This window comes from Hyaena hyaena, unplaced genomic scaffold, assembly GCF_003009895.1.
Source record: "Hyaena hyaena isolate Hyena2069 unplaced genomic scaffold, ASM300989v1 scaffold_1530, whole genome shotgun sequence".
Taxonomy (NCBI): domain Eukaryota; kingdom Metazoa; phylum Chordata; class Mammalia; order Carnivora; family Hyaenidae; genus Hyaena; species Hyaena hyaena.
The window spans coordinates 171,751-185,929 of NW_024082164.1; the positions used below are offsets into that span (position 1 = coordinate 171,751).

The 14,179-nt window shown below is 38.2% G+C and overlaps 1 pseudogene; it reads left to right on the forward strand.

Moving 5' to 3' along the window:
- The first annotated feature begins 4,944 nt into the window (after window positions 1-4,944).
- LOC120225877 lies at window positions 4,945-5,577 on the forward strand (annotated as a pseudogene).
- The last annotated feature ends 8,602 nt before the right edge of the window (window positions 5,578-14,179 follow it).

The window sequence follows — 14,179 nt, forward strand, 5'->3', positions numbered from 1 at the left end:
AGACAGTGAATTTTTTAAATATTTTATTACTTTTGAGAGAGAGATAGAAACAGTGTGAACAGGGGAGGGTAGGAGAGGGAGGGAGATATAGAATACGAAGACAGCCTCCAGGCTCTGAGCTAGCTATCAGCACAGAGCCCGATGCAGGGCTTGAACCCACGAAGCGTGAGATCATGACCTGAGCCCAAGTTGGATGCTGAAATGACTTAGGCACCCAGGAGGCCCAAGAGAGTGAAAATTTTATATAAAGTAAGAAGATATAAAGACAGTGAGTATGCAATAAACACATATGATTTTCTTTTCTTTATTTTCAAGGAGAAGTAAGATTTGCAATTACTCACTCCATGGAAACTGGAATTATTTCCCCTGGGTGACAGACACACCCTTATCTCTACAGGTCCAGCTGCATTTCTCTGTCCTTCAGTCCTTTTTATTCAGATGCTTGACGTCATATCAGGACCAACCCACAAACGAGCATTGGTTTATTTTTTCCTTCCTCCCTTTCTTCTTTCTTTCCATCCTCTATTCTCTTTCTCTTTCCCTCATTCCTTTCCTCCCTCTCTCTTTCCTTCTTCTCCTTGTCCCTGTCTCTACTTTCTATTTCTTTATACCCACTCCCACTACTAAGAATTGATGTGAAACTCCAGGTTCTCTACATTCACATTCTCTTTGCTTTCATTCTTTTTTATCCACCCTTGGTCCAATAATGTAATGACAATTATTAGAAAATATAATTTGCTCTGTCTCATACTATTATTTATAATCTACTTGAGCATTTTCTTCACACTCTTAATATCCCTGGTGTCAGAGAGAATTACAGCTAGGAAGCTGACTGCAGACCTTTGTGTAATGAGAAGAACAGTTTTCACAGGCAGATTTTCTGTTGTGTGATGGGATTTCATGATTGTGCTAGACTAGACCTTTTTTTATTCATTTACAATTAAAAACCAAAAAGCCAAAAAAACAAACAAAAACCCACACTAGAAGATTGAGTTTTCTTTTCTTTTCTCATAGGAATAAGAAGATAAAAATGTTTCAGTAGATTAGTTTAAAGGAGATAAGCTTTATGAAGAGATTTGCAAAGATATCCAGTAGATGGTGATTCTCGGCCTGGTTAGGTCCGTAATGTAGCTCTGAACACATATGGCTTGTTGTATGTTTCACTAAAACCTTTTCTAACTCCTGGGTTCTCTCTTCTTCTCTCTCTCTGTCTCTCCCTCCCTCATTCTCTCCACACTTCCCTCTCTCTCTCCTCTCTCTCTCTTTCTATGTCACCAGCCTGAGACTTTGCCTCTGACCCATCTTGGTTATTGCAAACATGCAGATACCCTTTTGTGCTCCTTCTTGAGTAACTCAGGGGTAGACAAAAATCTCTCTAGCTGCCTGCTCTCCTCCTGTCCTCTTGTCCTACTCTTCCTGAAAAAAGCAGACAGGTACTTTACCTTTTGAGAACTTCTGTGCTAACCAGGATAGGAAAATAGACAATAACAATGATAAACTAGACACAGTTACAAACATTTTCAAATTTTATGTATGATCAAACATTCTAACTGCATTTTATAAAATCTTCTGTAACTCATCCATTCATGCAATAAATGATACACTTACATAACATTTCTGTGAAATAGGTCATGTTCCTAGTGGAATTATTTTGATTTTCTCATAAATATTTTCTTAATGTTGGGCTCCATAGTTCAATTAGTGTATTGGCCGTTGTTTAGAATCTGTTTTGTTTACTTATTTTTTTAATTATAACTAAGCACAATACACTTTTCCATATGAGATAGACTGAGTAGTATAAAATCAACCAATGACTTCATGAAATATACCTTCGTTGGACTGCAGGCAAACCAAGTTCAGCAATATCATCAATGCTCAATAGTAACCAACTAACAGATACTTTCTTAGTTTCCTAGGGTTGTCATGACCAAACACCACAAACTGGATGGCTAAATTAAAACAAGAGAAATTGATTCTCTAACATTTCTGGAGGCTAGACATTTGAAGTCAAAGTGTCATCATGGCTTGTTTCTTCTTGGGGGGTGAGATGGAGAATCTTTACCATGCCTGCCTCCTACTTTCTTGGGGTTTCTGACAATCCTCAGCATTCTTTAGTTTACAGATGGATCACTGCAATCTCTGCGTCTGTCTTCACCTGATGCTTTCTCTATATGTGTCTTTGCCACATTGTACAAGTGTTGCATTAGCACACATTAGAACATGGTGTTTCCTCTATGCATGTTTGTCACATTAGTAAGAACACTAATCATATTGGATTTAGGACCCACTTTAGTCCAGTATGAACTTGCCTTAACTAATTACATCTGCAAAAAGTCTATTTCCAAATAAGGTCACTTTCTGTGGTTTCAGGCTGACATGAATTTCTGGTACACTATACAACCTACAACAGATGATAATCAAGGGCCCTTCTACTTACCTGAAAGTCAAACTAAAACAAAATGGTGTCCTTGAATATTTTATTCCACTATCCACCTAGCCTATATTTTAATCTTTTGCAGAAGAATGAGATTTACATGTACTTTTAGAGTGACACAAGTCACATCATTGACAGCTCCTTTGTCTTATCCAGATCCTTCTTTGAAAATCAGCTCAAGAAGTCAGAGTCACATGCCCAGTGCCTGGAGTTCTGACAATAAAATGTACTCTTTGTTTTGATTTATAATTGTTTTTGTAATTTATGTAACTAGATTGAACAACTATAAAAGCATAGATGTTAAACACACACACACACAAAACAAGAAATAGGGTCCTCTTCACAGTTTATATTATTTTATTTCAAGAGAAAATGTTTTATATTCAAATTACATAGTTTTATACCTGTTTAAAAAACAAACATGTTCAGTCTTAGTCCTTTACATCTCAAATCTTGTCATCGCAGATTTTCAGTCAATGTAGTTAAAATTTTGTATCAAACCTGTCCTTCCTCCCATCCTACAATGCTCTTGTAGTTTTATTTTCTCTCGTAATAACATAATTTGTGAATATGGCTTAGAGGCAGCTTAGAATAGCAATTAAGCAGTTACAAACATTTTTGCATTGATTCTGGAAACAGGTGGATGAAATTCAAATCCCGTCCCCACCAGTGTGTGAATTTGGGTCAAGTACTTGACCTCTTTGTGCCTTAGTTTCTTTATTTACAAGATGTGGATGGTGAAAAGAGCACATTCTTTATAAGAATATTATGAGGATTAAATGAGTTAATATCACTAAAGCTCTTATGCATTATAGAGTATTTGTTGAATAACTAAATGTCTGCTAGAGCAGAGGCTCACTGATGATGGTTCTGTGTCTTGCATCTCTATTATTCTCTATGGCAGTAAACATAGTGCTCTGCATTTAATATATACACAACCCAATATCTATTTGCATAACATATAATTGAATTGAGGTGAATCATCTTTCCCTAGTAAAATTCCTCTCCCTACATATGGATTAATTTTATTTAGGGAGAAGAGGTATGTCTGTCCATCTGGAAGTCTACAGAGCTCTATGGGGTTAGGAAACTAATTGATCAGTGTTCATTGAGCATAGCACTGCACATTTTGCAAAGGTCTTTTGCAAGTATCTTTCCCAACTTCTCTTGTCCAAGCTAAATAACCCAGCTCAAAACTTATCTTCTCTTAGAGCCTTTTACATTAACCTCAGAAATATGTCCCTTTCTCTGTGTTCCTCAACACTGTTTTAGTGTTCCATAAGAATATGATTTATAAAGTTATCATAGTTTATAAAACTGGAAGGCATGATAGAAGTTTCCAGGCCAGTGGTTATTGCCAATGGTCCAAATCTCAGACCACTTGGAATTTAGATTTGTCTTTTAATACACATGACTAGGGACCATCATTAGAAATTTGAATTATATAAGACAGCAGGGTATTGGTTTCATATTTAAGGTCTGGAGTCAGATAGGATTTGATACATATTGTGGTCCCTTCTGTTTGTCATCAGAGTAACTCAGACAGTGCTTGCCAAACTTTAATGTGTACACTAATCACAAGAGGTGCTCTTGAAAGTGCAGATTCTGATTCAGCAGGTCTGTGATAAGGCCTAGGATTTTGCATTCCAAACAAACTTAGGCTGATGATGGTCCAGAGAGCCATACTTTCAATATAAAAGACCTAGAAGCTCATTGTTTAATATATTAAAATCTCAATTTCCTCATACATCAAATAGAACTGGTACAAAAATTAAAGATATAACATATACAGGCAGCTTTATCACATATCCCTGTACAATAAATGTTAGACATTTTATTAGTATTATTATTAAGGCCAACTTCATGGGCTTGGGCCTGTGTAGTTGCACAGAGCTCTGTATTAAAGGGGCTTGGTATTTGGTTTAATGGTCCTGTTGCCATCTTGAATTTTTAATAATTTTATCTTTGAGCTTGTATTTTATAAGTGAAGTTCAGTGGGTCAATAGGGCATGCGTGTGAGCAGAGTAGATACTTTAAATATGCATTATTACCAACATTATTTGCCAACCATTTGCATTTAAAATTTACAAGTTACCAGGAGCATAGAATTCTGATGGACCCAAAGTGAATTTGAGTTCAATAAGACTCAAAAGTATAAGGTAAATGTGTTATATCTATGGCTGAGTAAGGCCACGCTTTCCCCCAAGAGATCATGCTTTCCATTTGAACCAGAACTTGCTTTGAATAAGGAATGATGACAATTGCAGCCTAAGAATCATGAACATTCCAGGATCTCTGTTATATCCTTTCTTACTCAAGTTACTTCCCTGTGTGTTAGCTAACCACTTACACTGCAAATATGCCTTAGAAGGAAAGAAAAAGATAAGGCAACTCACAGTTCTTTTCTTTTCAATTACTTCTTACTTGTCATTAAGCTGAAGATAGAGTATTGGTAGAATACATGAATATCAAAAAGTGAAATGTATTACCGCCCATGACCCCCCCCACCCCCCACGGACTCTCTGCTCAAGTGTTACTCCCAGGTGTTGGGGAGCTGGAACACGGAGAAAAGGGGCCTAGATCCTCGGGTCCAGTCTAACAGCCAACAAAGACCAAGCTTCCTGTGTCCCAGATCCTACAAAGCAGGCAGAAGAAATCTTGAAAGCTGCCCTGCCCCCAAGGAAGGGGGTGGAAGACATGCAGGTATGGATCCAGCAGGTGTTCAGCACCTCCAGCACCAGGATGGATGTGGTGCACCTCTAGGAGGAGCCCTACTCTCAGTGTTTTGACGAGCTGATCCAGGAGGTCACAGTCAACTGTGCTTTTGGTGTGAGTCCAGCATGACATCTGAATGATCATCGCTGCCTACCAGGGCCTTATATGAGAGCAGTGTGGTGTTTGGCACAAGGAACAAACTGCAGGCCTAACAGGGGAGGTCAGACATGGAGAGGAAAGGTGCAGAAATAGAAGTTTGGAGAGGCAAGCAAGGAGCAGATGGCCAAGTGTGAGGCCACCGAGAAGTGAGAGAATGAAAGGAGACAGCTGAAGAAGAAGCACGAAGAGGAGTTTCAATTCTTCAAGGGAAGCAGACAAATCCTCAGCTGAAGGTCCACAGGGAAGGCATTATTGCCCCACAGAAGTGAAAATTTCCATATGGGTCTCAGCAAGCACTGTAACCCCATCATAAGCCCCTTGTAATAAAAGAGCTAGTTTCCTAGAAAAAAAAAGTGAAATGCAAATAATTTAGTTTTGTGGAGGGCCCACTGTTCTGGTGAGAACAAAATATAGATGGACATATGAGCTCAGATTATGAATTGTGCAATCTTGGTGATTCCACACCCAAGTGCCTTTGTATGTGCATTGAAAACTGGCATTCTGCAATATAGAGATGAATAGTAAAAGTCATGCAAATAATTTAAATTTAATTTTTCACTAATTAGAATGACATTAGATAGCAAATTAAACACACCATGACAGGTTGAAGGAATGACCATGGAATGAAGGGAAAAACTTTATATTTGAATATCTTTAATGAGTACTTTTTCCTCTGGTTTTTGAACTGAGATCCCTCTAGTTTCATTTCATACTGAGCCCCAAAGATTCTGTAGCTGACTCTGCCTTCATTATTAGAATCACTATCAACAGGTCTGGGTGGGGCTTCAGGTTGAAAATCCTTAATAAAACTAGAAATAACTTGGCACAATTATACACATCAGGAAAATTATCTACAGCTGAACACAGTTTCCACCTATAATTTATTTGATAAAATGAAGATTATTTTTTTACTTTGCACAAATATTGTGTTCTGAGGACTGTCTGATTTTTTTATGTTGTGTTCAGATTCTCCTTCAGGAAGAAAGTATCGCATAGTGCTTGTTCCATCTCAGGTCATCTAGAATTGGTCACTTTCTTCTCTGAATGCATGTGTTATTTCAGTTGGTCACAGCTGTGACATAGCCCATGCTCTCACCTGCATTATGGTCACACATTATACCTCAACCCCCCAACTATACTGAGCCTTGAAGGCCTTCTTTGTAGCTTCCTTCACACTGGGTAGATTTCCACACAACACAGTCTTTTCCTGATGAGTGAATGAGTGAATAGGCTACGTAGTTGAACAGACTGTGAACCCATTTGAATAATTACCAAAGGAAGAGGGGTCAGATTCTGAGGTATTATGTTAAATTCTGGTTTTGACTGCATTTATGCTTTCACCAGAGAGAAAGCAGCCATGTGTCAGTTATCATACAGTGTTGTCTTCATCTTTCTGGAATGAGGCTGTTTGATCGCACTATTTCAATTTATTATTGTGAGATAAATAATAGTTCTTATAATTGAAAGTAAGCAGGAAGACATTGGACACAGTTTCTAAAGGTAAGAACAGCCGAAATTGGTCCTCAACTGATGCAGTGCCTGCCCTATGTAGACATCTTTAAATCCATATTCCATTTATATAGTCCCATCCCAAGCAGCTAAGACTTCCACCCCATATATTGCACTGCACAATTGACTCTCTGCCTTGTGTGTGTGTGTGGGGGGGGAGAGTTTGCTCTCCTCTGGTGCTTCATGTATCATCTGGTGCCAGAGGCTATGAGAATACAACATTGATGGACCAATGGGCTGATCCAATATGGCAAATCCTATATTCCTGCTTGGGTACAAATGAATAACCTCATATAGTTCTGCACACATTCAACAAAATGATGAAAGGGAGAAAAAAACAAATGGAATTTCCTGATCATTGCATTCCACTTTATTTCTCTGTTCTAACTTTGTAAGTGAATTCAATGTCTGTAGAAGGCAATTGATGGCTCTAAAAGAAAAGGAAAGAAAAATGTTAAAGCCCCAAACCACAATTTGAGCACTGTTAAGCTTGGTTTTCCTCTCCTGCTGGAATTCTAAGCTGGACTCCTCATCTTGCAGCCTTCAACAGTCATCCCTGCATTTCAGAGCTAAGGGATTGTATATTCTGTAGGACAGGGCTACAGCCCTAGTTCTGCTGCCTCTCATTAGTAGGAGGAGCAAGAAATGAGGACACAAAAGGGAAGAATTGACTAGGCATGTGTGAAAGAAAAAGTGGTGCTTTGCTTTTTCTCCAAAGCTCTCCAATATGTCTTCTAAAGGGTCATGCTCCATGCCAATCATTTCACCTTGTCCACAGCCCACTCTATGCATACTCTCAGCTTCTAACTTTCTACAATGCCCTACAATTTAATTTTTCTGCCTATCTAATTCTTATGCTACATTTTCTCTATGTCCTACCTCCAGTATGAAGTCTTCTTCAATCAGCCCAGACCACAATATTCCTGTCACTGTGAGTCTGAGAGATTTATTATACATTTCTTGTTTGTCATCATGTTGCTCTGTGCCTTAATTTTTATTTTGCACATATATTTCTTTCTATTAAATAAGTTAATTAAGGGAAGGTATGGCACTTAGCCTTTATCACCAACAGTTCCTGGTAGTATCATATACATAATAAGTTCCTAATTAATGTTTATTAATAAAAATTACTGTTATCCTTGAAATAAGTATATGTAGTCCATCTCTTCATACACACACAAATATATTAACGTATTATATACATATATTTCTACATATATACACACATATGTATATACACACACACACTATATATCACTATATATATATATAGTGATTTTTCTAAGTAAGTAATTTTCTCCTTAGTCAGTTGATTTTATTTGTTTTGATACTTCTGCACTGGCTGAAAATAGCAGAACCTACATTTCCAAGGGCCAAGGTCTACCAAGCACTACACTATTACCACAGCTGCCCACTTTTTTCCCCATTGAGCATCAAGGGCCAGGAAGTCTGATTTCAACTTGATTATATCTAGGTGAAGAAAGGAGAAAGGAGGATGACTCATCCATCATATCCCAATCAGCCAATTTAAAAGATCAAGGCATATTAACCAGACGAGAATGAGCAGGACAAATGTGCAAAAAGGCCAATGGGCATAAACAATATATGCAACGCAAGGAGGCAATACTGCAGAAAGAGCTCAAAAATAATTGAATGCGAACACTATACATAAATCCAGATGAGATTCAAGCTGTGACCTTGAGGTGAAAAGGATCCTTAAACGGCAACCAAAGCTTTCTATTCTAAAGGGATTAAATCTCTGAAAATCATTCTCTTTCTCTGCATTCATGTTTCACACTTTGTCGTGCTCACATAAAAAGGGCAGATATGCCAGCAGTTCGGTGTTTACTTTCTTGTGTTTCTTTTCTTCCCAGATAGCTGGTATCGGCTTTACCACAGATCAGAGGGGTGAGCCTTTTTCACCTTCTGATTATGGCTTGTAATTGTCAATACCAGGTTAGCAAGCTTTCTAATGGAAATTACCAGTGCACGGAAGAATGATAAAGCAATCTGCTCAGGTGGGAGAAGTATAGGCTCCAGAGCTCAAGTCATCTTTTCTAGGGCTTACAATAATTATGAGAGCAAATTTAATAAACTTTTGCATGAAACTTGTAACAGAATATCCCTAGATTCTATTGTTGCCATTGCACTGCAAACTTGAGAATACCCACAAAGAACTAAAATGTTCAAACACAGGCGAGGCAAGGTTTTATCTTGACTGCTTTTCTATGGCCTCAGTGTAACATTCGAATCCAACTCCTAAGACAGGGATGCCTGTAGCATTTACAAGTTTGAGTTTTCCTTTCTCACCAGACAGGTGGCAATGATCACAGAGCTCAAACTTGTTTAGAATGGCAGCTACCACAACAGACAGTGGTTTCTGAGTTCAGAGCGTGGAAGGATTAAAGCTGGATTAGAAGGAGGAATGATGTATTCCCAATGGGCAATATTTATAACAAGGAGAAGGCTTTTTTCCACCTCCCCTACAAGAATAACAAGGAGGAAAAATGAATCCCAGCAATGATTCTCAAAATGGCAAGATGTGGGCAGGACTTAAGAAATACACCTTTCTAATTCCCAGGCAATTTATTGTGTGTATGCCTAAGTATCCAATTAGCAGGCACAGATGCTATTTTGCATTAAAAAATATAGGGTTTTACAACTGCAAACCAGCTGTGCCCATAAATTTCACCAATCACTTTGCAGAGGTCTACTGAGAATTTAGACTTGAACTTCATGGAATTTATTTTCCTCTGTGTTAAAATAATCAAAGATTGGCATTTTTTGTCTGATGAAATATTTTTCTCAAAGAAGAGTCAGAAATCACAATGCATGTACAGTAATAAGCCTTATAAAAATCAACAGAAATAGATTATTTCTGACCCATGAAAAGCCTACATTTTAAACAAGCTCTGGACAATGGAGTTTTTTGCATTGATAGAAATGGTCTATATTTCTGCTGTCCATTTCAGTAGCTCTTTAGCACATGTGGTGATTGAGTGCTTGAAATATGGCTAACGCAGCTGTGGGACTACATTCTTAATTTTACTTAATTTTAACTAGTTCAAATTTAAATAACCACTTGAGTGGTTACCACACTGAACAGCACAATTCAAATCACTCACGTTGTTAATATGTCAATACATTAACAAATAATAGTCTGAAGTCAAATAGACACCTGTTACTTAAAAGACATGTGATAGTCACATGAGTTAAAATGGTTAAACTGTTAACCATTTTTTCATCTGGCAGATGCCAATAATAATGGTTCTTCCAGTACTGTTGGGTGGTTAAATGCACAATCTATAAATTATTTGACCTCTTGGCTGAAACAAAGTAGATCTTTAATCAGTGTTTTTGCATTTTCCTTATTTTGTCTTTCCCTCTTTTCTTTTATCCTTTCTTTCCTTCATGTATTAGATAAGAAAGAAGGACCCCCCCCCAAAAAAAACCCAGCAAGTATACAATACCTTTAATAAGGAATATTGCTGTATCTGTCACTTCCTCAAGTGCATTGTTCTAAATGGGTATTTTATGTGAAAATCTAGTAAAGCATAACCAGATCCTGTCTCAAGTCCCTTTGCACAGCTCCTGCATCTATATGCACATACTTCTTCATGCCACATACATTCCATTTAGTTCTCCATTTACCTATTGGGTTTGGTGGTTCTCAATCAATTTTTTTTTATCAGGTTAGAGATATCTAAATAGTTTGAAATGATCCTCTCTGTCATTATCAAGATCTCAGGGTTAAGCATCAACTCGCTGAAGAGCATCTGTCCAAGACATGGCTGAGATCAGCTTGCTCTTCTTCTGCCTTAACTTACTCATTACACAGGACTTACAGGGAAGAGTAGGCAACCCAACAGGAGAACATTGATTGAGAACAGGTATGGAAAGATCAAGAAATAAAGAGGATATAAAAAATCAAAATAGAAAATAGAATATTTTTACTGATATTTGCATAATCATTTTTACCTATTGATAGAACTTTGATATTTCTTATTGTCAATTTCTTTTATTAGCTTTTATTTTATTTTTTTTTACAAATAGTTTATTGTCAAATTAGTTTCCACAGTGCTCATCCCCACGAGTCCCTTCTCCATGCCCTTCCCCCCTCCCCCCTACATCCATCAGTTCTCAGTTTTTGTCAGCATTCAAGAATCTCTCATGGTTTGCCTCTCTCCCTTTCCCCCACCATTTCCCCCCTTCTTCTCCCCCTTGGTCCTCCGTCAAGTTCCTCCTAATACTCCTATACGTGCAAATATATGATATTTGTCCTTCTCTGCCTGACTTATTTCGCTCAGCATAACACCCTCAAGGTCCATCCATGTTGCTACACATGGCCAGATTTCATTGTTTCTCATTGCCATGTAGTATTCCATGGTATAGATAAACTACATCTTCTTGATCATTCGTCTATTGATGGACACTTAGGCTCTTTCCATGTTTTGGCTATTGTGGAGAGTGCTGCTATGAACATTGGGGTACATGTGCTCCTATGCCTCAGCATTTCTGTATCCCTTGGGTAAATTCCTAGCAGTGCTATTGCTGGGTCATAGGGGAGTTCTATTGTTAGTTTCCTGAGGAACCTCCACACTGTTTTCCAGAGGGGCTGTACCAGTTTACATTCCCACCAACAGTGTAGGAGGGTGCCCGTTTCTCCACATCCTCGCCAGCATCTAGAGTTCTCTGATTTGCTCATTTTAGCCACTCTGACTGGCGTGAGGTGGTATCTCAGTGTGGTTTTGATTTGTATTTCCCTGATGAGGAGGGATGCTGAGCATCGTTTCATGTGTCTGTTGGCCATCTGGATGTCCTCTTTGGAGAAGTGTCTGTTCATGTCTTCTGCCCATTTCTTCACTGGGTTGTTTGTTTTTCGGGCGTGTAGTTTGGTGAGTTCCTTATAGATTCTGGATATTAACCCTTTATCTGATATGTCATTTGCAACTATCTTTTCCCATTCCGTTGGTTGCCTATTAATTTTCTGGGTTGTTTCCTTGGCTGTGCAGAAGCTTTTAATCTTGATGAGGTCCCAACAGTTTATTTTTGCTCTTGATTCCCTTGCTTTTGGGGATGTGTCAAGTAAGAAGTTGCTGCGGTGGAGGTCAAGGAGGTTGTTTCCTGCTTTCTCCTCTAGGGTGTTGATAGTTTCCTGTCTCACGTTCAGGTCCTTTATCCATTTTGAGTTGATTTTTGTGCATGGTGTGAGAAAATGATCTAGTTTCATTCTTCTGCATGTTGCTGTCCAGTTCTCCCAACACCATCTGTTAAAAAGGCTGTCTTTTTTCCATTGGATATTCTTTCCTGCTTTGTCAAAGATCAGTTGGCTGTATACTTTTGGGTCCACTTCTGAGTTCTCAATTCTGTTCCATTGGTCTATGTGTCTGTTTTTGTGCCAATACCATACTGTCTTGAGGATGACAGCTTTGTAGTAGAGGCTGAAGTCTGGGATGGTGATACCTCCCGTTTTGGTTTTATTTTTCAGTATTACTTTGGCTATTCGGGGTCTTTTGTGGTTCCATACAAATTTTTGGATAGTTTGTTCTAGTTTTGAGAAGTATGCTGGTGCAATTTTGATTGGAATTGCATTGAATGTGTAGAGTGCTTTAGGTAGTAATGACATCTTAACTATATTTATTCTTCCTATCCATGAGCATGGAATGTTTTTCCATTTCTTTGTGTCTTCTTCAATTTCCTTCATAAGTTTTCTATAGTTTTCATCATACAGATCTCTTGTATCCTTGGTTAGGTTTATTCCGAGGTATTTTATGGTTTTTTGTGCAATTGTGAATGGGATCAGTTTCTTGATTTCTCTTTCTGTTGCTTCATTATTGGTGTATAAAAATGCAACCGATTTCTGTACGTTGATTTTGTACCCTGCAACTTGGCTGAATTCTTGGATCAGTTCTAGTAGGCTTCTGGTGGAGTCTGTCGGGTTTTCTATGTAGAGTATCATGTCATCTGCGAAGAGTGAAAGTTTGACTTCCTCTTTGCCAATTCTGATGCCTTTGATTTCCTTTTGTTGTCTGATGGCTGATGCTAGGACTTCCAGCACTATGTTAAACAACAGTGGTGAGAGTGGACATCCCTGTCGTGTTCCTGATCTCAGGGGGAAAGCTCTCAGTTTTTCCCCGTTGAGGATGATGTTAGCTGAAGGCTTCTCATAGATGGCTTTGATGATGTTTAAGTAGGTTCCTTCTATCCCAACTTTCTCGAGAGTCTTTATTAAGAAGGGATGCTGTATTTTGTCAAATGCTTTTTCTGCATCTATTGACAGGATCATATGGTTTTTATCTTTTCTTTTATTGATATGATGGATCACATTGATTGATTTGCGAATGTTGAACCAGCCCTGTAACCCAGGAATGAATCCCACTTGATCTTGGTGGATGATTCTTTTGATATGCTGCTGGATTCGATTTGCAAGGATCTTGTTGAGAATTTTTGCATCCGTATTCATCAAGGATATTGGCCTATAGTTCTCTTTTTTTGTTGGATCTCTGTCTGGCTTGGGAATCAGAGTGATGCTGGCTTCATAAAATGAGTCCGGGAGTTTTCCTTCGACTTCTATTTTTTGGAATAGCTTGAGAAGAATTGGGATTAATTCTGTTTTAAATGTCTGGTAGAATTCCCCAGGGAAACCATCAGGTCCAGGGCTCTTATTTGTTGGGAGATTTTTGATCACTGATTCGATTTCTTCACTCGTTATGGGTCTGTTCAGGTTTTCTATTTCTTCCCGTGTGAATTTTGGTAGTGAGTGTGTGTTTAGGAATTTGTCCATTTCTTCTAAGTTGTCCAATTTGTTGGCATATAATTTTTCATAGTATTCCCTGATAATTGCTTGTATTTCTGAGGGGTTGGTTGTAATAAGTCCATTTTCATTCATAATTTTGTCTATTTGGGTGCTCTCTCTTTTCTTTTTGATAAGCCTGGCTAGAGGTTTGTCAATTTTGTTTACTTTTTCAAAAAACCAACTCTTGGTTTCATTGATCTGTTCAATTGTTTCTTTGGTCTCTATGTTGTTTATTTCTGCTCTAATTTTTACTATTTCTCTTCTTCTACTGGGTTTAGGGCGTTCTTGTTGCTCTGCCTCTAGCTCCTTTAGGTGAGCTGTTAGATTTTGGACTTGTGCTTTTTCTAATCTCTTGAAATAGGCCTGGAGAGCAATGTACTTTCCTCTTAGGACTGCCTTGGCCGCATCCCATAGATTTTGAATTGTTGTGTTTTCATTTTCATTTGTTTCCATATATTTTTTAATTTCCTCTCTAATTGCCTGATTGGCCCATTCATTCTTTAGAAGGGTGTTCTTTAACCTCCATGTTTTTGGCGGTTTTCCAGACTTCTTCCTGTAATTGATTT